The sequence below is a fragment of the Acromyrmex echinatior genome, chromosome 14 (genome assembly GCF_024713525.1).
Source record: "Acromyrmex echinatior isolate Ae372 chromosome 14, ASM2471352v2, whole genome shotgun sequence".
Classification (NCBI taxonomy): Eukaryota; Metazoa; Arthropoda; class Insecta; order Hymenoptera; family Formicidae; genus Acromyrmex; species Acromyrmex echinatior.
Genome location: NC_141865.1, coordinates 579,638 through 605,526, shown reverse-complemented (window position 1 = coordinate 605,526; position 25,889 = coordinate 579,638). Strand labels below are relative to the sequence as shown.

Below are 25,889 nucleotides of genomic sequence, written 5' to 3'. Positions count from 1 at the left end.
AAAAGGGAGAGCGAGAGACCAATAGGATTCTTCGCAGCCTCCTGTAAATCTCCCTAATGAAAGTCTCCAGAGAGAGGTTCCTGCAGGATCGTATTAAACCTAGAAAGCTCTGCTAAAGAACCTACCCAGCAACTCTTGTGAGACATCGCGTGCGAGAACATCTCAGAGTCGGCGTTTCCTTTCTCGGCGCCGTAGCTTCTTATTAAACATTCTTGAAAAAAGGTGAAATTCCGTACTATTTCTTGGAAGTGATAGTAACGTCGTTCGCAAAATTTAAAGGGTGAATTATATAACTCGTAATTCTGTCGCGTGAAATTTTGCACGAATAAAGAATGTCACGTATCATTCTCGTTAGTTATTTTAGGAGCCTTGATACTTTAAATATTAATAATACAAATAAAAGAAATTATACTAAAAAGAGCTACGAGCCAAAACAAATAAATTTTACATACGTACATGTGATACAGTTGACATTAAATAACATAAAGTAAAATCAAGATAAAAATATTTGGCAATACCTTTTGTAATCGAATCATGACGGATATCCAGGATTTATTTTTCGTTAACTACATTCATCGTTTGATACACAGCGATATTTTTTGAATGTTTGGTATAAATCCAGGATCTAAGGTTTACTTTTAATCATTTTTTGTCATTGTACCTCTATAATTAGTTATCGTTGTTAGTCTATTTTAGTCAACCGTTTTTATACACATATTAATTTATAACTTTGAAAATGACTTGAAGGGGGTCGAAACGTTAGTTTTATATAGACATATTTTTATCTTGTTTTTACTTTTATGTTATTTAATATCAACTGTACATTAAAATTTGTTTGTTTTGGCTCTTCTTAGTATAATTTCTTTTATTTAAATTATTTGAGCCATACTTTATTATGTATTATTAATAATACACATAAAAATGAAATATATATATGTGGCAAATTGTTTTCTAAAAAAGAATATATATATATATATATATATATATAGAGAGAGAGAGAGAGAGAGAGAAAGCGCACTGATTTTAATTCAACGATCTAATTTAACGATTAAATCGAAATTGCAGTCTCGTAATAACGACCTTAGAATAACGTGAGACAAAGGAAAGTGATGAAGACCATCCGCGCAATGCAAGTAAAGCGAACTAATCGATACGAGCCGGCGCTAGCGCGGATAGATATAGGCCAGAGTAAACGAACTTACTCGACCTAACGAAACATTATTACGCGCCCCAATGAATTCGATCAGTTTCCGACATTGCATAAGCCGTCACCGACAGAAGAAGCCGGCGCCAGACAGAAGCTACGGCCTACGAAGAGAGAAACGGCGCGGCGGATTCGCTGCGAAGAGAAACGCGAGTTATCGATGATTCAGAGCCGGCCGGCCAGCCGCTCGGCCAGTCCGCTTGGTCAGCCGGTGTTTTGAGCAAACACAAATGCAGATATACTGCTTGATGAGAACAGATGGGTTCCATATGGACTTGCATACGCAGTTGCGATTTAGCTCACGCATGGAGCTGTCAGGAGTATCGGACTCCTTTGTGCGCCTTTATGACACGATAATCGTACCGTTACGAGCAATAAATTCAGTTGTCACGATCATAACCGCTTGTAAAAGATACACGTATATCTATAGCATTACTTTTATCAACCGTGCAAGTTTCAATTGCGTCGATTAATCCCTTTTACAGCAGAGTTATCCGTTTTTTTATATTTTTATTAATTGAAACGCCGTTACACAATTAATCGTGAAATAGCTTTGAACTTTGTTCCTTTAAATGTCAAAGATTACGTATTTTCTATTTATTATTATTGTTATTATTATTATTTCGAACATTAATACTTTTATCAAGAGAACTTTGCAAAGTCTGATTTATACTGACAATGAGACCCAAAGATGACCCAAGAAAGCTACTAGCTACTGTTTACAGCCCAGTTGTACAATTCATCGCAATGTTAGCCCAATGTATCCCCAATGTATGCCAATATTTAACCAATGTTTCGCCAACGAATTGTGTTACTCGGAATCGTAAACGACCTCAAGTATTTTCGCGGTCTCAGCCGTTTACCGGTTCACTTTTAGTTGTTGCCTTTACCTTAGTAAATTATGAGAAAATTATGATAATTTATTTTACAGACATTAGTTTAATTAATTAAGTCTTTAATTTATTCTTTCATTTAATTCTGGTGGAAAATGGACGAATTTTCAGAATTTTCTAGTTAAATCTGCTAGAATTCTAGTTGAAATAACTAGAATTCTGATTGATTATAATTATTCTGGTAAAAATAAGAATTCTAGTAGATTTTCATAAATATTGTATCAACTAGAATTTCGATTATTTCAACTAGAATTCTAATAAATTTAACCAGAAAATTTTGATTCGTCCATTTTCAACCAGACATTTTTTTCAGTATAGGTAAGTCCAGTCACTTAAAAACGAGACGTGACTTAAAACTAGAATTGCATCGTAAAATTATCGGATATTGAATATCCGGGAAGGCAATTTTTTGAGTCGGATATCCGATATTTTCCGGATATCCGTCCAGATTCTGGGACAATGTCTGTGAAAAAGTTGAGTAAAAAAAAGAGAGCAAAAAGGAAAACTGTAAGGGAAAAATAATGATAATAATTATGATTTTAATATTTTCGTCCAAGTTTGATTATCAAGAGATGATAACTATGATAGAGAAAGAAAACTGTAATGTTGAAACAATATATATGTATTATATATAGCATTATGAGTATGCATACTTATTTATAGAATATTTATATAATAAAAAATTAACGATTTATATAATGTGATATATAAAATATTTATAATAATCGCGATTATTAATATAAATATTTAATGTGATATATTTAAAATATGTTTCCACATTATAAATTATATGTAATTTTTACATATATTATTTATGATGTAATTTTACATTCTTTTTTACTGTTTATAAACTTGAAAATAATTTGATCCATCAAAATAATTATATGAGACATTCAAGATGATTACTAATATGTCACAATTTTGTGCAACATTGTCCATCATGCTTAAGTATCCTATATAATTATTTTGATAATTATTTTCGGATCTGCATCAAAATTTTCAGATATGCCAGCAAAACGTCTTTCTGTATAAATTTATTTCTTTTATGTTTCTAACAATCTAGAATCATAATCTCAGTTTAACTTGAAGTTCCTTCACCAACCTCTGGTTAAGTCAATCAACGATTAACTCACAGAAGTGCCAACAGCAATTTAATGTAACAGAACTTCTCCTCTCTCTTCCTCTTCTGAGACAAACTATATTTAGTTTTCACGTTGGCAATCGCGTGATGGCTGATTTAATAATCGATTAACTTAACCAGAAATTGCAAAAGAGACATTTACTCTTAATTTTTATCTAATTCTAGAACTAGAAAATTTTTATCTAATTCTTAGAACTAAAAAAAAAATAAAAAGTAATTTGAATCAATATACTAAAAGTTGAATCGAGATTAATCTATATTGGTAGAGACAGACATTAGAAAGTTCAATGAGAATAAATTTGAACTTCTCACGGGAAAACAATATCAATTTACAAAGTAACGCACTGGTGGAATCTAAAATTCACATCGTGTCGGGCGACGCCGGACAAGGGAGATTAATGCTCCTTTCGCAGACAGAGCTTAAATCGTTTCACCATCTTCTCTGTTTTCCGGAAAACGTAAGATCTCGCGGGTCTTCCTTGCTTTTATACCTCGGTCGCTGCGGTTTCACAGGCGGCTTACGCGCCATTCTCATATTCCCAAATCCGTGTATGCGATGCGGTTGAATTTCAAGCTAGCCACTGACAAGCCGCCCTTTGTTTCGCGCCTCGTACTACACTATTACGCTATGCGCATTAGCCGGTTCATTGTTTTTATCATGAGGTCATGTAGCTGGCAAATGCTAACTCGGAACACTCCGCGCCTTCCTTCTATTTATGCCTCGGTTAATACAAGATTTATACACTGACAAGTCTGTCAACATACATGGTGGTCCACTGAACTTCCGCTATCTTATGCAACGGGTTTATTTTTAGCCTCGAAAAAGAATGTTCCACATAAGACCTAATAAAAACGTTGAGGTGCTTGTACGTGCATTAAGTAAATCAGTTTTCTTAGAGAACATTCCCGCTTTAAAGTGGAGTAATCTTTCTCATGTGAGAGAATTTATTTAGGTTATAATTAAAAAATAATGTATAATTAATTAGTTCGACATCTCTCTTAATCTACCAGAAGAAATATGATTATAACATAAATATATGTCTGAGCTTCGAATAAAAAAAATAAAAATAAAAATCGTGATTTAGAAAAATAATTCTGTAAAAGGAAGTAATATAGTAAAGGAAGCAACATATGAAAATAATCTTTCTGTTTTAAGAACATAGAAATAATCTTTAATTAAAAATTAAGCTACAACTTTCGCATATTTTCAATCATTTCTTCAAGTTAATATTTATGCGTTAGAAAAATGGTTATATCTTTGAAAGCCTATAATAAAAGAAGTAATGTATATAAAAGAAACTACTCTTTCAAGAACTAAAAATAATCTTTAATTATATATATATAAAATGAATATATACATATACATATATTAGGTGTTGGAATTAATTCGTAGCGTTTTTTAATGAAAGAATGTTATTTATTTCACATGAGCATTAAAAAATACATTAATGAAAGTAATCCCCATCACTTATAAAACGCTACGAATTAATTCCAACACCTAATATATATATATATATATATATATATATAATTAAAGAATAATATATTTTCATTTCAACTTTTTTCAAATCAATAAATGCTCAAACGTTAGCAAAATTATTTCTTTAAAAACCTGAAGCCCCTAAAAAAATATACAAGAAAATAATCGTTTAAAAACTAGAAATAATCTTTAATTAGAAATTAAAGAAAAACTTTTGCAATATTTTCATTATTTTTCCAAGTCAACAGACACTCGATTAGATAAGGTATAAAAGTGTCCGTTTAAAGAGCACTTCGTAAATCGACTTATCTACTGGTATCAATTAAAATAAAATATTTGATCGGTCACGGGGACAATTAACGTGGCCGGAGGACGATTACGGAGACATGTACGGCGCCAGTCCGGGAGGACTAATGGAGTTTCAAAGTCGTTAGCCCGATCGCGTTGTCCGTATCCTCGGCGCGGATCGACGAGACGAGGGCGAGCAGGGAACGCAAGCGAAGCCTAGTCCCTACTTTGAAAGGTGATAGGTGACAATTTGAAGGCAAGGCGAAGCGAGACGAGACTCGACTCCAGCTCGCCCAGGCGGTTCCTAGGAGACTCTTCAATTTCGCGAAGAAGACCGGAAGTATATCACTCAGCGGCCCGGACATATTGACACTTCACCCGGAGCAGCCTTGAGCTATGGCATGCCTTATTAAACCTTGCCGGTTAAATTATGGCAAGGACCATTCACCGCCAATGGCGTGCTACCGTGTTGCTATCCTGGTTGCCAGCAGTCTTCATTGAACCTCGCCTGATTTCTGTTATATATCACGCTCGATTCTGTATTCGACTACAAATGAACGCAAATAGCGAACGATTTCATCAAATTTGTCATGACATTGTTACTTTTCATCGTCATTATTGTCATTAGTGTCATTTTATCTTTATGTCTCATTATTACACTGGTTGATAAATTTTTTTTTCTTATGTTAATTGAGCTGATAGTATTTCTTGCGCTAACTTCAAATTTGTTTGTCAAAGGAGGATGTTAAAAAGAGGCCGATGTTTGGTCACAAAGATGTAAATAAAAGAAATAGCGTTTTTTTTTATATATAACATAATACTTATATAATATTTATATGATATTTAAAGAAATTTCAATGTTCTTAAAAAAAGTAAGTAAGAATATTGACATTTGTTTAAATATATTATATTCATGCTCAATTTTCAAGTTCTCTATCGATCTCGAACTTTTTATTAACATTATCGTATTCAGGAGGTTGAAATCTATAAAAAAAATACTATTCCTTTTACTTACATTTTCGTGGGCAAAAATCGGCCTCTTTTTAACATCTTCTTTTATAAAGAGGACAGGACTTTTGAGTAACTTTTGAGTAGCATTTCAAAATTTTATAAACTATTATAATATTTTCCAATAATTCATTGATGGACAAAATGTTACTTTTTCAGTATTAAATTGATTTGATAGGATATTTCTTGCAGTATTTTTTTTACGCTGACTTTAAATCCATTTGTCAAATTTATGAGAAGAATAGTTTTTTTAGCAACATCTATTTAAAAATTCCTGTACTTTTATTTCTTCTGCTTCGATATAAATAAATAATTCATAAGGAATATAGCTATTGAATTTAACATGATTTTCTATTCATTATAATAGTCAAACCAAAATAAATCATTTTAATTAAGAAGTAGATCTCGTGCAATGAATTATTGTTAGTAAAATGTTTAATTCTTTAAAAATAAAAATATGTCGTTCACAAAATTGGAATTCATAAAATAAATTTTAATCTCAGAATAAAAAATACGTGAGATTCAACCAAAATTACTTATTTAACAAAATCGTTGCCGACCAATAGAGAAAGATAAGTTCTAAAAAATGCTTTTATAAATTATGATGTCGATGCTCTGTATTCCTGTACGATATACCACCTATTATTTTGGGAATAAATTGCATCAATAAAATTAATATATTTATTGAATAATATTGTAAATATATCGACAAAATAACTTTTTAATTTTTTTTTCTAATGTAACTTAGATTAAGTATACGATGATATACATATGCATTTAACGCATTAAGATTTTCCATATCCAAAATTATAATTACTTAATGAAAGCAACCTTTATAGAAGCGAAAGGCCAGCGAGCTTATAATACGTGGTAAAAGCTCTTAACCAGCTACATTCGTGATATTGCGAACAACAACCGCATGTATACTGCATGCATTGTATCGTTAAAGGGTTAAACCACAACATTTATGCCCCTCGCATTAATGCTCGCTTACAGCTCCGTAGATGCATTATATTGTTACATATAATTAAAATTTTGCATTGTAGCAAATTTTTAAGTCACAGACGTGCACAGACGTAACTAAAACACGGCATACATTATTACAAATAAAGAAATATTCCTCATTTTAAAATAACACGATAAAATAATAGTTTTGAAATGGAAATTACAAGTATTCCGAATATCGCAGTGTATTCACGTTCGTTACCTCACGTTTTAATTTTACGCTTCGTAATATTAATATCACAGCCGGTCGGTCGTGGCGATAAAGATAGCCCACGCCTGCTCCATATTACGAAAGCTGGCGAGAGAAAAAAAGACAATTTTTCTATTATGCCTTAATAAACGGCAGACGTAAGCTAAGTGGCACTCTCGAAACGAAGCTCTCTATTAACCTATTAACCGGAGCAGAAATGCTATTAGTACGAATTATCCGAATGTAATTGTCGATGAAAGAAAAAAAATTTCTGTCTCCTATCCGTCTTTCCTCTTTGATAAATAAAATTTAATTATATAAATACTTCGAAAGTTAGGACAAATTCTTTGTTAAACGGTTTCACGATTAAATCTCCCGTTTGGCATTTCTTGGGTAGAATGCATGTTCTTTCGTATAATGACATTTCCGATTTCTATGGTCCAAATTTGGCATTAACAATTATTACGACCAATACAATTGCGACCGATTATTCATCAAATAACGTTAATTAATCCTAATTAACATTTTGGCGAGTAGGGCTTTGTGATTAATACTAATTTTAGCGTTTAGTGTTTAGTCGCGTTCCACGTGCGTTGAATAGCATTTAATTCGGCACCCTACAAATGCTAAAGAGCAGAGTAATTCTGTAGAATAATTATCGAAATGCATGCTAAACAATTATTATCATTACTTAATGTAACATATGTATACGATAAATATATCTTGAAGAAATATGTGCAGAGAGTGATAAAAAAGTTTGGCTACGAAGTTGTGTATTTATCGAATCATTAGTAACGTATATTTAAAAAAGATGTTCTGAAGCGTTAGTTACATGTCTCACTAAATACTAAAAAAAATAATTAACATCCGTGTTAGCTTTAATACAAGTTTTAAGATGCTTCGAGAATGCATCAACAATAGCTGCTTATCTTTCCATGAATAAATTCTCCCAACCAATAGAGCGATCTTTAATTCACCAACCGATTAAAGTCTTTTAGTAAACCTAAATCTCCAACAAACTACACGGAAAAATTTATCGGATTTAAATATGGACAGTTTGCAGATTAAGATTTATTTTGACATTATACTATTTTTTCAGTGAAAATTAGCAAAGAAGAATGACTTGCAAACTTTTTAGCCGAGGTTTAAACCTCATGGATTTCTTCAAAGTTTGTATCAAAGCTTAAGGTGGCCGTTTTTAAACATTAATTATTATTTTTGGTGTTTAATAAAATATAACTAACACAGGAGTTCGGTTTTTGATAAACATACACTACCAATGATTTAATAAACACAAAATTTTGACCAATCTTTTTGATCAGGTTGTACATATTTTACTATTTTCTCTCTTTTGAATTATTTCCTAATAATTTATAAAATGAAGAAGAAATGTAGTTAGAGAGAGAGAGAGAGAGAGAAGAAAGTTATAAATTTCTATGAACCGACTGTACTAATTCAATGTGAAATTCGGAATGTTAAGCGTTGACCTGTAATTATCATACAAGGGATTTCAGTCGGTTCCCTTTATCCCGTTTATTTATAATACCCGCAGGATTGCAACAGAAGCGGTACCGCGATGAGAATTTCGAGAGCTCCAGCCCCGTTTTCGAGCACAAGCAGGCGTCACGTTAAGTTTCGACGCGTAATCGCACGGTTGGAGGCACGGATGGCTGTGCTGCGGGCGCCGTCGCCGTTATTATTTTAGGACGATGAGAGGGAAGCCCTGAGGGCGACCTTAAGATTACCTAATCGAAAGTTTCTACGGCTTCCGACACGTGCCTTGCCAATACGTCAAAGCGAACGTGAGAACCGCGCCGATCTGACATTCCAGGAACGTGTCGGGTTTTCCTCGACGAATAAAAATTAGAGCGTAACAAGCACGCAGTACGTAAAATATCAAAGTAATAGTTCCGATCTTGGCAAGTGTTTTTCTTAAACCTATTAAAAATAATGAAATTATTAGTTAAAAATTTAACTGTTTATCATATAGGTAATAAATATTATTTTCTTAACTTTCAAATAGTAATTTTGACGTTATCTGTATTACTATGTAACATGAATTTTCTCTCACGCTTTATAGCTATAAAATTGCACGATAAAATCCTTCTCTTTATTGCAAAATATATTTTATGCCTCGTGAAGAAGAATTCAATTGGAGCATGGTTTTAAGATAAGATGCGAGAACCTTAAAAGAGAGACAATACCCTTCCACGCAGTTAACTTTAAGTAGCCGATTGAAATGAATCTCAGTTGCCGAAGAGCATTTATGGATGAATCTCAGTTGCCGCGCGATCAATTATGAATGAAGTCGGGTGCTCTCTTAAAGGCCGTTTTAAAGATCCTGATTTTCAGATGGCCGATTCTAGTTTATCACACAAGAAGCGTACTCGCAATTATCGATGATAATAAACACTGTTTATGGTAAACCGCTTCATTTCGTGCTAAACTGCGTTATATAACATAACAGGGCTAGAGGGAAATTTCTGGGTGGAAATGGATACGCTCAACAATGCTACTTGAACGAGAGTATACGTCAGCGGATGTATGTATAACAACGGCAATAATAACTCATGCCATATGAATTACACAGGGCGAGAAATTAGGTCTCATAAATATCGCGTGTAATCAAAAACCGATAGATTAAATTAAATGTAACGCATGATGATTATAATTACAATAAAACATAAATTTCGTCGCGGGACAATATACAAATAATTTAATTCGCATGAAACATTATGCGTGAGTTATAATACTTTTCGTCTGGTGTAATTTCTGGAAATATACCGATGAAAGTAAGAACAAAGTGGCTTAATAATAATGTATAATTTATTTTACAAAAAGTATACAGAGAGAAATAGTTTTGCTGAAGTATAATCTAAAAATTTAACTAGACATAGATTTGAAAATAATTTTGTTTAGATTATCAAAATAATTTAAATAAATGCAAAAAGTATTCATACAAGGATTTTTATTATACAAAAAAACTTATTTATAGAAAATAAATATTAATTAGCAATTTTATACAATAAATATATTTTGTTCTAACATAAACGAACTTCACGTGTATTTCTGGTTTTAGAAGCTAAATAATTTCTCAATTGTACTTTTTTTAAGCAATTTTTTTTAACACAATACAATTTTTATTTTCGCTTATTTTTAAGATGGTATATTTTCGATAATTAATATACATCTTTATGGTGTATATAATTTTGAGAAACATAGAGAGAAACTATTTTATTCTTCATGAATAAATTGTTATTTACTTAGCAAGAAATAATCAATCAGACATCGAAATTAGTATCGAAATCATCGTATCGATTCGATGAGTCATTTCTTGCTGAATAATGTTTATTTTTTAAAAAATAAAGTTTTTTAAAAAATATTTTCTCTGTATGAATACTTCTTGCATTCACTGTATATAGGATGGTTGCTAAAATGTTAAAGTTTTTAGCAGAATTGTCATCAACACTTAAGCGTTCTACATAATTATTTTGATGATCAATGAAATTATTTTTAGATATCAAGCTAAATTTTTAAATACTCCAGCAAAACCGTTCTTTCTATAATGAATAATAGAAACTAGACTAGAGAATTCATTTCGTCGAAGACGCGCGTTTATTTAATCATCGATAAGGCATAGTGATAACCGGGTAATACAACGTAATCATCACATACGGACCTGGCATTATCCCGCGAATAGAATTACGATTTTCAAATGAGCACGGAGGAAGGAAAACAGACGTGACGAGGAAATTTAACGGTGGACACGGGCCGGTTAAGCTCCGTTGCAAACGATCTTTAGCGTACTCGCAAATTAGCGAATCCACGTGACACGCAATTTCAATCCCCGATATATATCGTAATTCTGTTAGATTCCCGCACACAAATCCAGAACGCTAATTACCGCATTTCGCGTGCGTTTGCCTCCCGTAAAATCCGATAATCTTGCAAACCAATGCGCAAGTTTCCGCGATATCCACTGTATCGAACTGATCGAGAAATCGAGAGCCTGTTTACCATTTTTAATTTCAAATGAGAGATTTAAGCTACTTCAAGAATAGTTCAAATTAAAACAGAGTTACTTATTTTTATATAAACGCAGAAAAATTACTTGTATGTCTTTTCGATAAAAAGATAAATATATTTAAGATTAGAATTTATTTTTTTGCATTTATATATGAAAATGGATAATGTGTTTTAACTTGAAGTATTTTGATGAAATAGTGCGAGTCTCTCATTTAAGATTAAAAATAATATTATAAGTAGGCTTTTGATTTTTTAGTCAATTCAATATAATGAATACTTTCATCAAAAACAGTACGAGAAGAATAATGTCACGTGTTTTTTTACAACTTTTCTTTAGTTCTCAATTTCATTCCTTATTTCCTCCTTTTTCAATTTACCTTCAATTTAGCCGGGTTATAACAACGTATCACTCATAATTTCATTTCCGTTTCTTAATGCCCTCTTGATAATTTTCCCTTAACCCAGTTAATTACATATACTTCGACAGTTAAGTCGAGATGTCGCGTCGTTAGCCATAACTTTTAACGAAGCACTTCCGGACATGTACCGCGCGCGCAGAGTCGAACTTTTGACTTATCTTGCACAAAGTCTTAAGCCTTAAAGCCGCTGTACCGGTTTGCCCGGGTACTTCAAAGACACTCTGTATCTCCCGGACAACCGGCGGTGGCTCAACATAATAGGCACTTTAGACATGTGCCTGAGGGGGTTGGACCCTGAGGACGTGCTTGAGTGTCAAAGGCCACATAAGGTATATTAGAAAAAAAAAGTATTAAAAGAAATAATATCAATTTTATATAAAAATGGAATGGACATGTGTATATTTTCCCTGATTATCTTTCGTCTTATTTTAAATTTACTACATTACTCCAATTATCTAAAATCTCCTGCAACCACTGTATAATACTTCAATAGCGTATTCAGAGATTAATTAGAGTGGAAATTCCGATAGAATGATATCGAAAACACGATAACTTTCAAATGCTTCTTGATATTGTGGTGGTGTACCACATATTCAGATCGATAATCATGTTTTTATACATCCGATTTGCAATCAAATATTTATTAAATCTTGTATTATTATGTGAAGTCACTTTATCAATAAATATATGCTATGAGAAAGTAAGACAAAATTTACATATTATAGAAATAAAAATATAATTTTTAATATATTATTTAAATAAATAATATTTCCTAATTGTAAAGTAATTGCTGTTCGTATATGTGTATGTTTTATATATATGTACTTGCAATATTGCTTATTGAGAAATTCGAAGTATTGTTTTTTGCTAATTCGTTGATGTAATTTTATTTTTGGATATAGGAGGTCATAGTAAATCTCAAAATTTGTTTAAAAAAGAATGAAAAAAGGGGAAAATAAAATAATATGTGAATATTAATTTTTCTCCATGTGTTCTGTGTCTGCTAAATATAATTTATACATGTTTTATAGTTCCTAAAAATGTTGTATATTGATGATCATGCGATATTTTATTTGATAAAAAGTATAAAGAATATTAATATCTAAATATTAAGTGCACTGCAATATCTTTTTTACAAAAGTGTACTATTATTTATCATCTTTATTTTTATGTAAAATATTCTGCAAAATATACTATTTATTTATTTATATTTTTGAGACATTATGAATTTCAGATCATTTAAATGTCTTGCAATTAAGTAAATAAAAATCATGTAATATATAAGACATTAAAATATAGAATTAAATGATATAATATATATGATATAAGATTAATTAAATAAGTTATATTTTGTAATCTCTGTCTATGCGACGTTTTCGTAAGCATAATAAGTAAAAAAAATAATTTTACATGTTCCAAGTTTATGGATCTTATGGATCTATTTTTAATAAAAGAAATTTCGTATTTATATTTGTACTACTTCATCTTTTTAACTCGGTACATATATACATCTATGTCATATTGTGATATGATATTTTCTCGAATTCATTATTTCTAATTAAAATAAAATGTGCGATTCACTTCACGCAGCAAATGCTTCGAAGTATTCTTTAGAGTTCTGAGTTTAGTTGGTTAAGTCGTAAAATTATTTTTTCTGATTACTCAACAAAGAACTTGCAGCGTTAAGTGAATTGTACTTAAAGACTTAGTTGGTACTCACCGATACGATAACACCGATACGACAACAACGTAAGTATGTTGATCTGTAATACATAAAAGCACAATCCAAATTAGAGCACAGTTCAAAGTAATAATATTAATATTTTAAAAATTAATGTAATTGTATTCATATTAAATAACTATAAACAATTTCACAAGTAATCATATAATACTCAGATAATTTACATAGACTACAACATAAATATGTTCATCCGTAATATACAAATGTATATATGTATATATAATATAAAAAAACACGATCCAAATTAAAACGCAGTTCAGAGTAATTAACATTTCAAAAAATAATATAATTATGCTCATATCAAATAACTGTAATTCCGCAAGTAATGAATTAAGTAATCGTATCCAAGCAGAAAATATATGTACATTTCGTCAGTTTAATAAACATATTTAACGTTTATTTAACATTTTGGTACAGCATAAAAGTCGTTTAACCGAAACGTTTTTATGCTGTATAAAAATAATGTTATATAATCATCATTATATTAATGTTAAATATACGATTACTAAATCGACGAAATGTTATGTTATCTTATAAAACGATATTTTAAATTAGTAAACTAGAAAAGAAAATGTTTAACATATGTTATTAATAATTTTTATAAACGTTTATTGAATTAAATAACGTTTATTAAACGTATTTTGAACATAAATGCGTTGCTTAGGATATACACCTCATATATTGTTCTGCCATTGCGCGCTGCCTCTCTGGATTTTCGCCTCTTCTCTTGTTTATCTGTTCTACGATGATGCATAACACTCACTCACGAAAATACGGTAAATTACGATTCGCATTCACTAACTGTCAGATGATCACGATGTACTTTAGACGGCACTCTCGACATTACGAAAGTTCGAGTGCAAAAATCCGCTACAATCCCACTCGACACCCTCGATGTCTCGCGAATTAACCGCAACGAATAAATCGCATTCGAAATTCAGTGCTGCCAACTTATGCACATCGAACATGCGTTCTCACGAAATGTGCACATTATTGACAAGCGTTTGATCTCTCGATGCAGTTGTACATAGTTACTGTAGCTTGATACAAATTATTAATCGTGATAATTATTAATCGCAGGCTGACAGTCTCTCAGTGACGAATGATCGCGTCTAGCATACTTGTAATACTTGTAATACTCGCGATTAATTGTATTATTTGTCTCAAGGGAGAATGATACGATAATATGTAGACAGTGTGCCGCTTGTATATCGAGTCTTGCCGCGCGAATGAAAATAATGTGACCGCGCGTAAGCAAACGCCTCAAGGTAACAAACGGTATACGACGTGCAAAAATAAACGCCAAGCACGGTATATTGCATTACTCTACATAAAACACTTTGGTAATATTGAATATTGTACATGCATTCTAAGATAATCGTTAAATTATTGACTGTCATTTGTATCCTCTAATATACGGTTGAGTTATTATTGTGAAATATAATGTTCGTTCAAAGAATAAAATTTCCTTTTATTTGAATTAATCTATAATAGATCTAATTTTGATCGTAATTTTGACGCTTTTAAAAATATATTTATATATTATCTGTTTTATTATTTGAATTTTAATCATTCCAGCTGTTTAGTTTTTATTTTTGTATCTTTTTATAATTTTATAAATTTTCTTATTCATACTTTCAGTTCAGTGTTTACCTACGTTTCGAAATGTTAGAATGTAAAAATATGTGTATGTTTAAATTTTCTCAATTGAATTTTAAATATTATATGTTTAAATTTTCTCAATTAAACTTTTCAAATCTACGTTGAAGATAACCCAATAATAAGGGTTGAAACGTCTGTAATTATATTTCATTTCCGAATACAATATATTGTATTTTTACACACCAATAACCTGTATTGGTTTTCTACCTTTCTACGATTTAAATTATCCTAATCCTTTTGAAACGTTTTATTAAAAAAATTAATTATACGGAAAGAACAGTTTTCCTAAAATACCTAAAAGTTTAGCTAAATACAGATCTGAAAATAATTTTATTGAACTATCAAAATATATAATTATATTTCAAACTGCAATATGTTGTTATCAAAATTTGTTTGCATTGCTCATCATGCTTGAGTTTCCTACATAATTATTTTGATATGGTTTAATAAAATTATTTTCAAGTCTGTATCCGCAGCTTTTTTAATTACTTTAGCAAAATCATTTTCCTTTTATATTTGTTAAAAATAATTGTTCATTTTAATACGATAATATTGTATAATAATTACATAATAAAGGAGAACTATAAATTATTCAAGTTTTTACCTACACGACAAAATTACAAAATACAAAGTGAAGACGAGTCGAGATCACCGTGCTGACCCACTACGCTCACGAAATAAAAGAAGATGATATCGGATTAAAGCGATGAATTCAGCAGTTTGAACAGCAGTCGAGAGGTTGCGAGCGAACGAGCAAGCAGGCATCTTAATAATCCTCGCTGTTCCGCTTTCATCCCTGAAATCTTGCCGGGCGGCGCCGCGGTATTTCTATTGTGTATTATCGCGCACGGTTCTCGCTCTCTCGCTCGGTGTTGGACGCGCGTTCCGCGTAATATCCAGACGCCCTTTAGCGAAATAGCGATATGCTTTATGGTGGCCCGTAACATTTATCGCGGCCCGAGCCAAAGAGCGAAAGAGCGCGAGTAAATTAAAGAGGGAAGGATGGAAGAGAGACAAGAGCGAGACAGGGACGAAAGAGAGGCGGGTTATGTCCTCGTAACTCGACATAACTGCACGCCGACGTTATACGTATGCTAAACTAGAAAACGAGGTGGAGAGACAAAGAGAGAGAGAGAGAGAGAGAGAGAGAGAGAGAGAATAGCAACGAACCAACTCCCGTTCATCTCCGCGTTTCCGCCCTTCGTCCTGCAAAACTTCACTCCAGTCTAGGGTTGGAACGTTGAATTTCATTTCGCTCCCATGGACATTGCACAGTTTTTGGTCGAGACTTTGAAAATGTCTGCTGGGTGACACCATATAGCGGGAAAATAAATGGCGATCTCGCACAATCGAGGCGAATAAAGAGACAATATTTTCCGTTAAACTTTCCGATGTGGAGCAGAAATTCCATTTATGTGCAGCTCTCTTCACAGAAATAGCTTCGAAATGCGCAAGGAATGTTTTCAAAATATATTGCAGCTTGAAACAGTTGAAAACGATTTATTTCCTTCCGATAAAAGCCATCCATTTTTAGCGGCGAGACTCGTTACGGACTGATTGTTCAGGAAAGTGGCACGGTCAATCTGGTGATAGTAAAGCGCATAATTCGTTTGTTGACTCGTCCCGCGCGTTTATATCCCGTAAGTGCAATCATCAACCCCCGACTCGATTCGATGGAATGTTTTGTTGCCGAGCGATTACAGTGTTCGCTGATGCGTGTTCCACGGTGACGAGAGCGAACCGAGTTGTGCCCCATCGCTCGGTAGGGGTGTTATAAAATTTATCCTGGCCAACAGCTGCCGAGTCACCTGTTCAAACAGCCGTGTTACGTAGCCCGAAGTTATCACTAGCCCATGTCGACAACCTGGCCAGGTGAGAACTACCCGCGTCGTTATGCACTTTGTACCTACGATAATCTCGAGTTACGAAGACTTAAAGCTCTTTACTCATAACTTTAGTCATAATTCGAACGAAAGATTTATATTCATAGGTCCATAAATGTCTCTGTGAGCGTATCTTCAAGATGGTACGTATCGATGGTCTCTATCGATTGTATAATTGATTTCAGAAATAGTTACCCTTCTCTCTTACGCTTTTGTCTTAATATGAAAAGCAGATTAACAAAATGCATCAAAATTTTATTTTTTTAGTTAGAGACGGTGTAGTGTTCAGTGTTAAAATATTTATATTTTAAGCTAATCTGAGATGTTCACAAAGCATTTTTTCATCGTCTTAATTTATATGCTAAACCTAGACATTCAAAATGTATCATGTTCTTTAAAAACAAAAAAAAACGCACTTTGTTTAACACTTTTAGCATTTTTTTAAATATTTAACATATTGATTGGCATATTAGTTTTCTTTCTCGTCTTATGAAAATTAAAAATTTTCGACTACTTTTGAAATGCTTTTTAATTAATGTAAAGTAATACAAGTTTTACAGATTTAGCGTCAATAACTGTGTTACAGATTTTGGCGTCAGCTCTGGAGAATTAAATATATGTATAAATTGAGCACTTAAAATTTAAAAAATTCAAACTTGCCTATGCACATATTTGTGTGTTTTTAACCGGAACTGACGGTGGGTCTATTAAATTCATAATTATAAATCTCTTTATAAAAAATATGAAACAAATTAATTTTCCTTATGTTACATGTACAATTTGAGATTATTCTTATTAAAATACATTTAGTATTCATTCTGTTTTATATCACTAATTTTGATTCTTTAAAATTAATTTCTTGAAGTGCTTTGTTTGAATTAACATAAATTAATTATTAAATTATGAATTAAATGAGTCAAATTTAGCATCAGTAATTATGTCACAGATTTTGGCATCAGTTCCTGAGGGTTAAATAAGTTAAACATTCAAACTTTCTCTTATGTATATATTTATCTATATTTGCACGTTTTTAATATGCAATTTATACAAGATTATTTTCTTCTAAATTAGTCAAAAGCTAAATATCTTGATATTTTTACAAAATAAAAATCATTTTAAATGTAAAAAAATTGACTGTAAGAACTCTGTCAGTGTGTAAATATATAATGAAGGAGAAAGTGGTGTTATGGCTAATATAGGTATATATAATGGCTCTTCTTAATATCTCTACTATTAAGTAGCGAATCCTAGTGATTACTTATGGAATTATTTGCTTAACAGCTCGCCGTTAAGCCATGACGCTAATATGTCAATACATAATAGTCAGCATTTATTATATATTAACGCATTTTTATTTTCAAATATTTTGAAATGTTTTTAAGATATATTTTAGCATTTAATTACACTTCCTCATTCTTCTTCAACTTGAAAGTTATATTATCGAATATATATATGTTTGAGTGTATTCTCTCTCTCTTTGTTACTTAACATTTTATTTGGTTGTATACATTTTAAGTTATACAGTTATAGTTGAACAGTAGCATTTTGCTAAAGTGCATCGAATTCAACCGTAGTCTGCTTAATAAACTATTCAATGTTAAGCAGATTCTGATTAAATTCAATTAAATAAAATGAATTAATCAAATCTGCAAATAACTAAATGTGTTTAGGTAGTTAAACAAATTTTTTTTGTACTGTAATTTTTAGTGTACTGTACAATATACTACTTTTCTGTTAATTTGTATAACCAAATATTCTTTTTTAAACAAAACCAATTTTGTATATCTGTTTTTGTGGAAGAGCATATTAAAAAATTGGTTTTGTTTAAAAAGAGCATTCAAAGTAATAAATGTTTCTTCATAACTTTGAATCTAGAATCGATTGAACAACATTTCAATAAAATTTCAATCAATTGTTAAGTTTTAAATTCTAATGTTCGTATATTATTAATCAAATCATTATACAAAATATAAATAGGGTGCCAAATACCATTTTCTCTATTTATCGCCTTATGAATATATATACTATGTTTATAAGGCAATAAAATCCAGAGCACATTCAAACATTTGTAGTTAACTTTATTGGTAAGTATATTCCAATTGTTTGAATCATATTTTATCGCCTTATAAATATATTATTTACGCATTAACAACCGCGGAAACTTTTATAGGAATCTTACTTATATTATATTTGATTTATTCTTGAAGCCATAAAGCTACTTTTATTTTTATTTTAAAATCATTTTAGTATTCCACTGCTGCATACGTTAAACACGCCAATATATTAAATGTCGATACGTGGTATGATATTTCCTTTTAAATTTCGACCGTAAAGTCCAGCGAAAAGGTACATTTAACTTACACGTGTTGCCCTCCGGAATAATGATTTGCAAAACACGCACGTACAGATAATAATAGGTAATGTGGCGATATCAGATCGGGCAATTTATCCATAAAGTCAACGATTGAGCAGAAAGGATTAATACATATTCTTGGCGATCTTCATCGTGAAAATCTGATGTGTGTCGATGTAACACGCCGCGACGGCGGTTATTATCAGCTGGCAACACGTGCCAGGGCCACGTGCACGAGCAGATGGTACACAGCTACACCTTGCAACCCTCACATACAAACGGGCTGTTTTACCTTGGCTGTTAATAGCCAACGAATGCTGCGGGTGTCCGAGAAGTAACGCGGTCAGCAGCTGCTGTGCCGCGCCGATGAAGCGCGACAGAAAAGTCGTTCGACGCTTCAAACCGATCAAGCGCAAAATGACGTCTTCCCACGAATAGCTGCAAATTGTTGGAAATTGTCGCGTGTAATTGTAACGTGGTGTACGTATCTGCACTGTTAGAAATATTCTTAAATTTCATTAACTTTTAAGTTACACAATCTCAACTTAATTTCAAGACGTTACATTAAATTTAATGTATTTATAATTAAAAAGTATATTTGTGTACATGTACATAAAATTTAATGTATCTTTCATAAATTTAATGTACACGTTCGTTATATTTAAGTAACTACTATAACTTAATTTTCAGTTAAATCATTCATTACTTTTAAGTTCGTTCATAACCACGTCATTTACATGTAAATGAAGCTCGTGATTACACTTCTAATAGTGTAATCTGATGTAATTTCAACCATCTTGGTTTTTGGAATGACATTAACTAAGATTTCGGTACATAAAATAATTAGTTTTTGTCTAATAAAGAAATATACAAATAGATTTATCTTTCTTGCGTTGGCTGAATGATGTCATAGTTAAAATAAAACTACAGTTTTAAGTAAAACTTTTATTTTAAAACGTGATTTAAAATAAAACTGGATATGTATATAAATTCGTGCGAAAATAATATTAAACACTAAAATATTAAGCACTTTTATGTTAAAAGTAGTTGAAAATAAAATTAGAGGACCGAAAATGTGTATAAATTTGCATCAAAAGATTATTAAACATTTATAAGCCTGAATAACACTAATAAATCTGAATATTTTCCTATTTAGTTGTAAAATAAAATTGTTTTAGTTTTTGCTCTGGATTTTGTAAACTACATGTATAGACTTAACAAAATATTGAAATAAAGATTTTATGACTTTGTGATATTTAATGAATATAAATATCACTTTCTCAATATTACTTTTAATAGTTACATTTAACAGTCAAAAGTTTATAATAATTTATTGCTCCAGTTCGGTTTAAGATTGCGTTTAAAGATTGAAAATTATTTCGACGCACCAGTTATAGAACTGGACATGCATAATTCACACAGAAATATTATTTAAGCAGAAATGTTATTTATTAAAATCCGGTCCAGACCGATAATTCCAGACCAGATCTTTTCGTTACTTATTTTTGTGTTATAAAAATTCGATTTAGATCGAATAAAGCATTTTACTATTTAAGTTAAAATAAAATTATTTTGTCCTAAATTTTGCAATATCGAACCTATATAAGGTTTGATAAAATGTTAAATAAATGATTATGTAATATCTAATTAATAACCATTTTCTCAATATTACTTTTAATAACGTTATAAACCTATAAAAATCGAATTTTCCACCATTAAGAAACGAATCAACCGCGATTATTGTGATTGACTTTTGGAAACACAGGAAATAAGATAAGTGAAGAAGAGTGTAAGAGTTCACCATTCCTTACTTCTACAAGTATCCGTTACAAACAGAAGCCCGATGTATCGGGGCGGAAGTGCATTTTCGTATCAGCCGTCAATATCCGATTCGATTACATCAACTGGGCCAGTCGGTGAGAACTCAGCGAATCAGTGCAACGCGACTTGACGAGACTCGCATGTTCCTTTATTCTTTTTCTTTATCAATCGCGTGGAAAATTTGACGGGGCATGCGGAAGCGATTTCAAAAAAGGGAAGCACGAGAAAGGGAAAAACGGATAAAACGGGGATATACTTACTGCAACGTCGTCGGCCGAAACCAAGAAATCGAAACTAGGTCTCGATAGCGATATATCTATCTTTCCCGCTCTTTCTCTCATTCTCGCGAGAAAGTCAATTTTCGTTACAGCCGACTGGGCACGGCTCGATAACCGAGGGTGAAACGAGTCGGAGATGAGGGTTGGTAGGAGAAACGTTGAAAAAGAGGGTGGAACGAGAGAGAAAGAGGGGAGGAGATAGAGGAAGAGAGCGTGCAAAGGACGGAGATGAAGCATGGCAACTTGCGTGAGCAAGTATCATAACTTTTAGCTTTGGGCGGAGATCGGTGTGCAGGCGGGTTAATTAAATTCGCTCGATTAATTAGATTATTTGTCGACTGCAACATCCGATTTGGGAATTAATACGCGCGCGGCGATGTCATGTAATAAAATGAGAAAGCCATAAGCGTCGCGTTGTCGGCTACGCGTGTAGCGTGATAGATGCGGCACGCGATTTGTACATTTGCTGATAGAGAATCCGAAAGAATGCTGGAGACGAGAGTCGAGTGGTACGAAGAGAGTACGAAGAAGTGTCAGAGATGCGTGCATCACTTTCTGTCTCTCGCTACTATAAAAGTCTCGTCGATTTGATAAATGACGCTGTTCTTTTTGCTAAGTACATAAACGTAAAGTAACTTTCTCATCGCGTCCTCTCGTCTTCTTAAAAATACTGTTGAATATAAGAAGTTTGAAAAGTGAAGTTTAAAGATTAATCTTGAAAGATAAAAGAATTTCAAAGCAGCAGCGAAAGAGATGTACATGCATTTAGAAAAATACAATTAATGATGATCTACGTATTAAATATAAATTTAAATTTGCGTTACGAGATATTTATTATTGTTAAGAGAAAGGATCTTGCTATAATTATATGGAAAACTAAAATCTCTCGGTGAAATAAATTAGTTTTCGTGTAACTTAGTGTCGTTGAACGAAAGATATTATAAACGCAAGACTCGATAATGGATAATTTTTTAGCTACAGGTATCAAAAATGGTGTAGAAGCACAAATTTTACACATTTGATACAATTTAAAAAAACTATCCAATATTATAAGCCTTGTGTTAATAATATCTTTGCTTCAAAACATTATAAAGCTGCATTATACGTGAAAACTAACTCATTTCACCAGAATCCAATTTACCATATAGACTAATTATATGGTAAATTGGATTTTAATACAATGAGTTAGTTTTCACATATAATGTGGTTTATGAGTGAAGAACAAAAAAGGTGTATGAAGGTACAAAGCTCAAAGTAGTTTTTAAACTACTACATCAAAGGAATAAAACTTGTGCTCACCAGAGGATCTTATTTGATACATCATAACTCAAAAACTATTTAATTATTGAGCTTTGTGACATCTTTTGTTCATCATATTGTGACCCGATTTTTCGGGTCATTATCTGATTAAGTTGTAATTAAGATTAACCTAATTGGTTTCATCCGTAATTATATCATAGATGAAGCCCATTGAATGAAACGTCAGGTTAGGCTTAACCACAAATTAACCAAATAATGAAATCGGTTACCTTAAAATTACAATGAAAACTGATTCATTTCACTGGGATCCAAATCCCAAATTATGTTCCATAATTAGTGTGAGATCCTTTCTTTCCAATAAAATCTCATTAACTCCCAAATGCAACTCTATGTTTTCATTTAGACGTGAGATAGTCAATAGTTAATCTTTAGAGGACGAAGGTCTATTTTTAAAACCTTACAGCTTTTCTTTGAGTAAAATTTATTATAACTCGTTGTCTCAAAACTTCCTCGCCTCAAAATATAGACTACGGGAGCTATAATTTCGCTAGCAATTGCTTCCTGTCCTGTTAATGCTTCGCGTTCTATATCGACTGATTTTCTAGATGATGGGCGAACGGAAGCGTCGCGCTGGTGACCTTAGCTCGCAGCGATATCATTCCGTAGAAACGATAGCGTGTCGGCGCACCCTAAACTTAAATGAAAATTGACTTCTCTCGACGACGCCGCGGGAACACCCTCTCGGCCAACACGACGCCACCCTCTCGGTCGGGGGGCTAGTTACATCAGGCGAATGATTACGTCGTGTATATATATATATATATGCCGTTGATGCGCGTGCGTGCGTGCGTGCGTGCATGCACTGACAAACAGGACGACTCTACGACGATAATTACCGTCATTAGCGCCGAGAAAGCTGCGATACCCGAAATATCGTCTTGAACTTGCCGCGCACAAACGGCGAGTTTGTAATCTGCAATTAAAGCCAGGCGCGATAGCTTTTAAATGATCCTGCGCTGATTAAAAAGAGAACCGAGCTCCGTGCCCCGAGATATTTCCACTGGTGCATTAGGAAATTACGCAGGTCTATTTGATACGAGCTTTCGCGAAAGCATCTCGTTAAATATTAGTCTATTAGCAGCTAGAAGTATCACCTAGCTGATAAAAAGCAAACGTTTGCGTTGTATTTTGATCGTTCGTGACCTGCTTCGTCGATTAATTTCTGCCGTAATTGATATCACTTTATATTGTCCTTTTCTAATTATAATTTTAAAAGAGGTATTTATTACAAAAAGACCGGAAATTTCGAAATAAAAGTTAATCAGCCGTGGTGCAGCCGGATATTAGAATATTAGAGTAAAATGTTTGAAACTTGAAATAGCCTCCGGGGACAATTAACAGTTACCTCTTTTTGAAGGAATAATCTAAAATATTGAATAAGGAGTGTAATTTAAACAATCACGACGTAATAAATAAAAAATGTAACAGTAATAAATAAATAAAATAACAATGTTGAATTATAAAGACCTCGCAATTTATGTTCACTCAATTTAATTGCAGGACGCTAGATAATTTATACGACGCAATTTCAACAACAATATATAACATGTGTTGTACATGTTAGTGCTGACAACGTGGAAAATTATATTTCATCTTTTTCGCTGTAACTTCTTTCCATTTGCTAATTAACCTTACGTACAGGATTCTAATTAAAACTGCGATAATTTATAAATGACCGATAACGAGTCTTGTTTCGTATATGCGGTTTTGTTTCCTTACGCGTTGTTAAAAGCCGCTTATCTCAAATGCAGATATATGCGTTATTTGTCGCGTACGTGAAATGACGTGACATTAGCGCGTTTAAAATTTATTTAAACGCCCGCACGTGTGTGACGACGTTAGAAACTTTGCCGCATAAACGTCGAGTGCGTAATCCACAATTAAAGCAGCTCATAACTTTTAAATGTTAGATAACAATGGCGCGACGATCCGAAAGAGCTTCACAGGGCTTTGCGCTCGCCAGGCTTGCTTTCTCGTTTGGAAGCTCCAGCGGATCGCGTAATCTAATATTTTCTAGAATTTTGGATTCCTTGAAATTTAATAGAAGTGGATTTACTTAGCACGTCGTCGACGTTGTCGCTAAAAATTAATCTGATATTAATTTCTGGGTATTATTCGACTTTTTGAACTTCTTTAAATTTCTCGAGAAAAGTGTGACAAAAAATATGTCTTCATAAATAATACTATAAGATTATTTGTAATTAAAACAATTAAAAAAAGACAACATCGCCCCTGTTGTGATTTCCACTGGAATTATCAACAACTCGTGATAACTAATAGAATTCTTTCGCCAAGAATTTATTGCAAATCTATGTAATTTTATGGAGTTTTGCTGAAGATGACTCGAACGTGAGTCGAAATATCCAAATAAATCGAAGATTTACATATAAAAATTTGCGCAACGCTTCACTCTAATTAGTCCGTCTCTTTATCTTTTTATTGTTTGTAATTACTTTTTCATTTTGAAATATTGACATATTGATACATTATAGAGTATTTACTGAAATCTTGTAAAAAAATTTCTTAAAAATTCTTATATCTTCCGTAAGTATTTTTATTCAAAATTTCAGGTAAAAGGTTAAAGAATTTTTAATATAATATTGAAATAAATTGACGTGCAAGAAATTCAAACTATATAGTGTAGATTAATAGAAGGCAGAGATTCCACGAATTGTTATTTTTTACAATTGAAGCTGCGAAACCTGTAAAGTAGAAAGATAGACAAAATTCATTACAATATCAGTGAATTACTTTATTTTGCTATCCTGATTTTTTAAAAATCTCGCAGGCAAACGAGAATGTACATGAATATACGCGGAGATGTATGCTTATTAATTGTTAATTAATTATCAACATTTTGCATCATCAAGAAAAAAAGATCAAAGAAGCAATGCTTTCAGGAAGGTACAGAATTTAAATTTAAAAATAAATTACAAAAGATTTCCTTGAGTTTCCATAAAATTCCATAAAAATCCTCGATTTTTAAGAATAATAAAGAAATTCCCTGAAAATTCCAGGTTCTTTCAGGTAATAAACACCCTAATTACTCCTGAGACTTCGAAATACGTGGGGTTACCGGCAAAGAAGATTTAACTAATTTAAATGGGACACTGCAGATGCTGCGCACTGCAAAATCGGATCAGCGACATTCGTTAGAAAAGTAAGATTAAAAATCTG

General features: G+C 32.3%; 1 long non-coding RNA gene across 5 annotated transcripts in view; it reads right to left on the bottom strand.

The window, feature by feature from the left end:
• LOC147907302 (uncharacterized) overlaps nt 1-25,889 on the bottom strand; it is a 234,481-nt gene that overhangs the window by 123,620 nt on the left and 84,972 nt on the right. For all 5 annotated transcript variants that reach the window (XR_015547305.1, XR_015547303.1, XR_015547304.1 and 2 more), the window contains exon 3: nt 13,375-13,417. This is a non-coding gene — a long non-coding RNA (uncharacterized LOC147907302). The remainder of the gene's footprint in view (nt 1-13,374; nt 13,418-25,889) is intronic.